The sequence below is a fragment of the Mus musculus genome, chromosome 14 (assembly GCF_000001635.26).
Source record: "Mus musculus strain C57BL/6J chromosome 14, GRCm38.p6 C57BL/6J".
Taxonomy (NCBI): domain Eukaryota; kingdom Metazoa; phylum Chordata; class Mammalia; order Rodentia; family Muridae; genus Mus; species Mus musculus.
In genome coordinates, this window is record NC_000080.6 from 11,570,837 (window position 1) to 11,579,117 (window position 8,281).

At 44.7% G+C, this 8,281-nt stretch overlaps 1 protein-coding gene and 1 long non-coding RNA gene across 3 annotated transcripts in view; both read left to right on the top strand.

The window, feature by feature from the left end:
* The window catches only part of Ptprg (protein tyrosine phosphatase, receptor type, G), a 688,602-nt gene that overhangs the window by 17,397 nt on the left and 662,924 nt on the right, over positions 1–8,281 (top strand). The gene's annotated exons all lie outside the window — the stretch shown is intronic.
* The window catches only part of Gm52128, a 36,439-nt gene continuing 30,419 nt past the window's right edge, over positions 2,262–8,281 (top strand). The window contains exon 1 of the long non-coding RNA XR_003951168.1: positions 2,262–7,849. This is a non-coding gene — a long non-coding RNA (predicted gene, 52128). The remainder of the gene's footprint in view (positions 7,850–8,281) is intronic.

Below are 8,281 nucleotides of genomic sequence, written 5' to 3' on the forward strand. Positions count from 1 at the left end.
GGAATGTGAGGCATTCCTTCAGTAAGATAGGATACACATTCTTGGAGTTTGACACACATCAATTTTTTTATGCCATCAAACAATCCTAAGTCTATTTCCTAACTGAAGCTGTCTTCCTAAAGGTCCCTTCGGGTGGCCTTGGATTACTTCCTGTGAGTCCACTTGTGCTGTTCCGCCCAGTGTGGTGGCCACTAATCTCATGTGACTGCTGGGAATGCACACCTTGGTCTGAGATGGACTTCAGTATGAAATACACGTTAATACAATATCTCATTAAAATGTTATATTGCAGGGCTGAGAACATAGCTCAGTGGGTGTAACATAGTATGAGGATCTGTGTTCAGCTCCTACGACCTGTGTAAAAAAAAACTTGTCATTTCAGTTGTGGGAGGTGGAGCCTGAGGGAGCCCCAGGTTTGCTGGCCAGCCTGTCTGGCCTCGTGATGGGTTTCCTTCAGCTACTATGAAGTCCCATAGCCTTCCAGAACAGTGCCTCAATGGAGGCCCACCGTGAAAGCCCACGAGCCTGTGGGGAACGTTCTCATCCAAACAACTGCAAGGGAGGTAGCTCAGCTTCAAGCATGGGACATATGCTTTCTGTTTCCAACACTTGCTAACCCAAGTGAGTCTTTGAAACAGTGTGTTCTGAGCACCCCACCTTACTTGTGACCCTCTTTTTCTTGTACCTACTGGAACTGGGTCCTGTACTCACAAGGACATCAGAATGCACAGATGTTGAAGTCTCTTAAATAAAGTGGTATAGTATTTGCATATAGTCTCCACACTACAGGATCTCCTGTATATATGTAAAATTGTGTCAAGGTTATTTCCTCTAATGTGTAAATGCAATGCGAATAATGTTTGTTATTGTTGTTTTCTTAAAAATGAGGTCTGACTCAGACCCCAAGTGTTCCGGGACTGAAGAGAAATAATGTAGGCTACTGTATTAGTTGCTTTTCTTGGTTCAGTGATTGAAATGTTTGACAAAAGCAACTAAGGGAAGGAAGGGTTTCACTCACAGCTCAAGGGTGCAGTCCGTCATGGCAAGGGTGTCCTGTTGGCAAGAGCACAAGGGAGCTGATGACGCTGTGTCCACTGTGGGAGCTGACAGAGATCCTGATGTTTGTGCAGCGGTGCCTTCCCCGTCTAGGGTGGGTCTCCCCTCCACAGTGAACCGACTGGAGAATCCCCCTCACAGGTGGCCAAGGGCTTATCGCTTCTGCAGTTCAAGATTCTGTCAAGGTGACAATCAATTTTAACCACAGATACCTTCCCAGGAGAAAGTGGTTTGTACACAGTCCAAAGCCTGGCTGGTATTTCCTCTGTGCACAGGAAGTAGGGAGCCGATGAGCGGAGGTAGTAATGAGCCTGGGGGGTGGCTGACCTTCAGTAGGTCGGCTGAGCCACAGGGCTGAGCCACAGGACTTCCAGATGTGGACCCTTGCCTGCCTTGGATCTCAGCAGCTTTTTCATGTAGTACGGTGATTGTTGTCAGTGCCTGGCGCCTTGCAACATGCTCACTGCAGGTATCAAGATGCCTGGCAGCTGATGCTTGCTTCACTGACTGGGTCTCAGTGCCAGGCTTAAGGCATTTGCACCCATGGCCATGAAGAAGCACCTTGAAAGGGTCTTGTAACGGTCACAGTGATCTTCAGCATGAGACTCTAGAAGCTGCTAGCTTTCGTGGACTAGGTTTGTGTCTATTGTTCCTAATTTCTTTGCTGGTAAGATTGAGTCATAGGGTCATAGTCCAGTCTCTGTCAGTTGGTGTAAGCATAATTAGGAGCATTGTAAACAAACACTGGTTCCTAACAGGCACATGCTTGCTGTTACAAACTATATACTCATTCATAGCCATATATGTGTGTATGTGTGTGTGTGTGTGTGTATATAATATATATACATATATTATATATATATGTAATATATATATATATATATTATATATATACTATATATAGTCAATGAGATTATATATCTGGTATATAATCATGTGAAAATATATCATACATGATATTTATGTATCTTTCTACATAAACACATATATAAATATATATCACATATATGTATATATACCAAACTTTTCTCAAAAGTACAATGTTCTGTTGGAAGCACTTGTCTTCATAGTTAAACCCAAATGAAATGATATGATATTATATATTTGATATATTATATATATATATATATATATATATATATATGGCATGTATATATACAAGTTTTATATATATATGTATATATATATATGTATTGATTTATATGTGTACATATGTATATATATCATCAGTTCAGTGACTCCATATATAGTTTTCTTTTGCTCACAGCATTTTGGTTGCTTCCTGAGCATGGATGCTTCTTTCAGGGCTTACAAAGGCCCCTCTTTTGATCAGGAGGCTCTATTCATTCTTGAAGGAGAAGAGTATAAAGACCAGACTATGCTGGTCACCGCTCTCTCCTCTAGGTTCCAGTGTTCAAGCCAGATGATGTGGGATTCCATTATGTCTCTCAGTTGGGACGCCCCCCTGTGTGAAGCTGGGTTGACAGGTGATTGGAGTACAAGGGCATACTCCTTTCAGTGACTCTTTACAGCCCACTTTAACCCAGCGTTAATTTTGGCCTTTACTCAGCAAGGGCACCAGTGTTGGCTGGAAGGCCATGGGAGGCCAGGTAGGGAGCAGGAGCTGTCTCCTGCCTAATGAAGGCCTTTATTAGTGGCTCTTGTCCCTATGATTTGAGCCCCAAGTTCATCCACTTTCAGTTTTTCAAGAAGCCAAGGATTTTTTTTTTCTTGGTAACAGGGACAGGCAGCTTCTCTGGGGAAATATGCTGATAACATTTCACTGTAAATGCTTCTTTTGATTTTATTTGCACATGAGAATTCTAAGAATCTGCAAGGTACAAAGTAAGACTTAAGTGAGCAACATTTCCAGCTTGAATTAAAACTAATAGAAAGAGTCCGTGTTGGTAGGAGGCCCTAGAGGGCAAGACTGAAGCAGGATTGTGCGTCACTCTCTATCCTTGTTTTAACTTCTGCGAGGACTGGAGGTCAGCAAAGTGTCAAGTTGCCTCCAGAGCTTTGCTCCTAACCATATCTTGTCCTGTGTACTTTCCGTTCTTGGCATTATTGGACAGCAAGTGTTCTAAACCTAAATTAAAATCAATAAGAAGCAATTTCATTTGTGTTTAACTATGAAGACAAGTGCTTCCAACAGAACATTGTACTTTTGAGAAAAGTTCGGTTTTGTTATTTCTTTCTGTCTTAAAAATAATTGTTCATGGTTGGTGCCTCCAAATGTGACTATTCTTCAGTGTAAGCCTTGCTTTGATGTAAAGCCTTGCTCACTACTGTGTCGGCTACTGATTTCTCTTGACTCATGGAACTATGTAGTTGCCAATCAGAATAAAAAACGAATTGTAAGTCACTGATCAGAGTGAGGAATTTCAACACTTTTGGGGGGAGGGTGTTGAGAAAATTTCACTGTGTAGGCCAGGCTAGCTTCAAACTTACAAGAGATCCGCCTGTCTCTGTCTCCTGAACCCGGGGATCCTGGGATGAAGGCACATCCCCTGTTTCTGCTAAACATTTGAGACAAATCATGCATATAGTTTTTTTCTTAATTTTCCTCCTATTACTTAATTCTTCCCTTGTTTTGCAAGTATGAGTTCTGAACTAATTGCTGTTTTAATTGCTTTCATTAGGTGATAGATTCCTCTGACTGAGTAGACTAGACATTTTCCACCCCTAAATATCCAGGATTTGAAACTTCCAGTCTGGAAAATTTAAAGTGAGAAAGAGAAGAACCGTGGTTGTCTTGGCAGCGGAGATCTTGCTAATTACAGCCGTTGTTATCTGTTTAGGATGCAGGCATCAGGGACACAATTACCAGGTCACGTTTGGTAAGGTCTGTGGGGTTGGACTCTGGTGGGTGAGATGTTGATGTGAGGAACATGGGAGAGCTGTGTGGGGAGCGAGGGAAGCCTTAGGTCCTGTTGCCTTGGTGGCCACCCTAGCTGATTTAAAACAAACAAACAAACAAACAAACAGCAAAACAAACAAACAAAAAACCCCTAAAGAAGAGCCCCGGAGTAGCGATGCTCAGGACTGGAGAGAGCCTTGGGACCAGCAAGGCCTGCTTACATCTCTTTGTTCTTGCTGTTGTCTAGGACCATCTCCTTCCCCTTGCCGGCAGTAACTACTGTGCTAGGAAAGTGGCTACTGCTTCCCTTTCTGCTGTATCTTTATCAGGCCATGTGCCACCCAGGTGTGTCCGCTGACCACAGGTGGTCACACAGCACTATTGATTAGGTGCCGTCAAGCGTGGACTGGTTCTCTGTAATGAATGGGGTTACGATGGGATTCAGGGCATGCGATTTCTTTTTTGTCTTACCTGTTAGTTCGGGAGCAGCAGATACAGTCTTTCAGTTCTGGGCACTGAACTCAGAACACACCAGCTAGCTGAACACCAGGTCTTCAACAACCACCCTTGTGTTTTAAGTGTGTGTGAATGTTGGTGTGTTAGTGTAGGTGTGTATGTGCACTTATGCATGCACGAGAGGGTGTCCATGGGCCGGAGACAGCTTAGTTGTCATTTTTTGGGAACCGTGTCTTTGTCCTTTGACAGTTTGTCTCTACTTTGCCCCAGGCTCATTGAATAGACTGTGCCAGCTGCTTGGCGAGCCCAGGGACCTGCCTTTGAGCTGGGATTACAAGCAGGTGTAGCCAGCATTCTATATAGGTTCTTGGGATCTGATTCCAGTGGCCATACTGGCTTGTGCTTACTGGCTCTCTGTAGCTCTCATGAGACAGAGTCACGATGTTTAACATGATTCAGCATTGAGAGATCAGTGAAATGAGTTTATAAAACAGAAGCAGAGATAGCAACTGCCCTCAACTATGTCAAGATGTATTTAACAGAGTGTAATGGGAATGCAATACAGCGTGACTGGGTTGTGTGAACTGGCTCTGTTTGCGTTTATTCAGTTATCACAGGAATTCTCTTAGTAAGAAAGCACACGTTTTATGTTTTAAGCATGACCCTTTAAGGCTCTGAGTCTGTGGTCCCACCATTATCTTGGTTATCTCATTTCTTAATTCTTCTCATGAAATCTATAACTTGGGAACCGAGGAGATGGCTTATTTGCTGAGGTGTTTGTTGCACAAGCATTAGAAACTGAGTTCAGACCCCAGCACCAGCACCAAGCTTCCAGTGACCCTAGAGGTCATCGGGTGGGGCCTGGTGGTGTCAGTCTGAGGAGCTCAGCGTGGTCAGGACGGCAGGGCTCATTGCTTTGTCTGTAACCCTTTGAGTTATGGACTTTGGTCACTGGTGATGAGTTGAAGAGACAGGAACCAAGTGGAGGTGGTTCTGTGGATAGATGGATATCTCAGCCCAGTGTGGAAAACTGAAGTAGAAAAAGAGTACATGGGTAAGGTTGGCTATTGGGTTAGATTGACTGAAAATGCCTCCTCAGGCTGGCATGGGGCTAAAGACCCCCAGTGTCCAGAAATCTATGGAGGAAACTGAGGCACTGGGCAAGAGAGGAAGCAGGCTGGCATCAGAAACGTTCACCTGACACATGCTGCCCTGTGTGTGAAGACTGACTGAGGCCTCTAGTCTCTGTGGACTCTCTTGGCTCTCGATTCATGGGTCTGCAATTTGGTTTCTGATTGGATGGAAATAGCCAGGAGTGTGTGACTATCTCCTCAGCATAGGAAACATGGGCATTTGTTTTTTCTTGAAGTAGATTCTGTTCCTAGTTGATGAAAATGTTCTTTTCCAGAGCGTTTCAGCTACATCTTAACTGTTTTCACTATTCCTCAGCAATAGGAAGCTATTTTCCCAGATTTACATTTGTGAATATAGGAACACAAAGACAATTCTTATACAAGCAATAAAGTTGTTTATCATTGTATTGCTTGCTTTTTTTGTTCACTTACAAGTTTAAAAGAAACCCACTTTATTTACTTCATATATTAGCACAGTCCTTTTAATAGCTGTGTAGTATTCCGATGTTGAAAATATACCGTGTTTCAAGTCACAAATGTTCTTGTGTGCTTCTCCTTGAGTGTACATTTGCCAGTATCTGCTTCAAGTAGAAATGGAATGTTGGCTTTACCTGGGTCTTGGATAACCTAGGCCGTGAGTCAGATTTCCCTGAGTTGTCTGACCTTTCGGCCATTGATTTCTTCCCTGCTTTCTTCTTCCATCCTTTCACTCTGACATCGATGATGGTGTAGGGCTGTGTGTGCATTTGTGTGTGTGTGTGTGTGTGTGTAAGGGGTTGTTGTAAGACGGCCTGTACTTAAACTAGGTACTAACAGTAGGCGAGCCCTCTGCCTCTGAGTCCATCCCAGTCCCTTGAGAGGGCCTGTGGAGAGAAAAAGCCTGTTCTGCAGAGCCCAGATACATCTCACACATTGAATCGCCCTGCAGTGTGCTGCTATGCCTCCTGTGGTGGTGGCTTGACAGAAAAGGTGACATGCACAGAGTCAGGACAAATCTGGGCAGATGTGCTTCTCTGCAGTTTTCCCCATCAGTCCCCACTGAGACCCCTCATGCCTGTGTCAGCCCAGGGATCAACATTGCCTTTGTTTGTCAGCTTAGGGATGGGGGAAGGGGGAGAGAGAGAGAGAGAGAGAGAGAGAGAGAGAGAGAGAGACTGGGGATGGCGTGGGGGGAGGAAGGCATGGAGAACTGATCCCTCTGGAAGTCTGTCCCTTCTATTAGGTGTGTCACAGTTCCCCCTTCGCTAAAGTGCGCCCGATTTCAGGAATTTGAGATGAATGAAGGTTTCATCATAAACACGATGCTTTACTCAGCATCTCTGTTCTCCTCATTTCCGTTCTGATGGAGGCATTCTTAATGAGGAGGGGATTAGGAAGGAGGGCAGTGGTCAGGGAAACAGAAGAAAACAGAGAGCAGCATGCCTGAATAGCTAGCTGGGCCTCATCAGGACCTCCAAGGCAAAGGAAAGACGCAGAGTTTTGTGGATTATCACGGCTTCTCTTTCTCCCTTAAGAATTTAGAGCTTTGTCAGCAATGTCGACAGAAGACAGACAGCTGTGTTTAAAAACTAAGACGGCATCCCAGGGTGCTCACTGTGACTTGGAGTGAATATGTATTGATTGTTAGAGTTATTTTTCAAAATGCCATTTCAAATGCAGAGTTAAGTACTAAGCCAGTATGTTTCGTGTGCATGCGTGTGTGTGTGTGTGTGTGTGTAGGCCAGAGTTTGACTTTGGCTCTCACAGATCACTTAAACTGGCTGGCCAACAAAGCCCTGGGACCCACTTGCCTCTTCGTCCCCAGCACTAGGAGGAGCGGACACACCTGGCTTTTAAGTGGGTGTTGGGACACAGAAGGTAGTTCCTCGTGCCTGCTCGGCAGCTCAAGCATGGATAACGGAGTAGCTAACCTGTTCTCAAGTGATTAGAAAAATGAGCTAGGATTTGAAAGCACCATGGTTGTACAAAGCATGTTCTAAACTCTAGTGGAAGAAGCAGCTTATTCGGGGGGCATCGATAGGTGGGTTACAACCCAGAGTCCTGCACCTCTCCTGTGCAGGCACACTGGGACTTGTTACTTATAAAGACATTTATTTCTTCATCCGGAGACTACTGTGAATTGAGCTGTTGGCTGAGGTAACCTCAGGCAAGCAAGGCACGCCTTTGCTGTACCTCTGAGATCCCAGGAGTCCACACAGGACTGGCAGAGTTATCACGTGGAGGTTGTTTATAGGACAGGGCCAACTTCAGAGGCTGGTAACTGCCCTCACCCGCCATAATTCATGAATCACTGACCGCTTACCCTCTCCCCCACCCCCAGATGCTGGTGTTTGGTGTTGATTAGGTAAGAGTTAAGTCGGGGCTCCCTGCCACTTACTCTGGGCCAGGGAGCTGCACCTGTTGGGTGGTGGGGTAGGGTGGATCTGAATAGCATTTTGCTTGGCCGTGATTTACACTCTGCTAATAATCTAGATGCCTTGCTTTCAGGCTAGCTCTTATCAATAAAGCATGGCAGGGCAGGCTGCCAGTGTGCTTAGGGAAATAGTTTACAGGAAGAGACACAATGTTGCAACAAAATGGCCTGATCTAAGCAGAGCCAGGTCTGAACTCCACAGGGAATGGTCACAATTAGCTCACCGTTTAAAAGAAAAGCCACCCTTAGTCTGCTGTGGGAAAATGAAGGCACTTTTTCTTAATCCAGGTTAAAAGGGAGAGAGCCTGTCTGTGTACAGCTGTTTTTCATTTAGTCAAAACACAGATGATGTCTGCTTTTCAG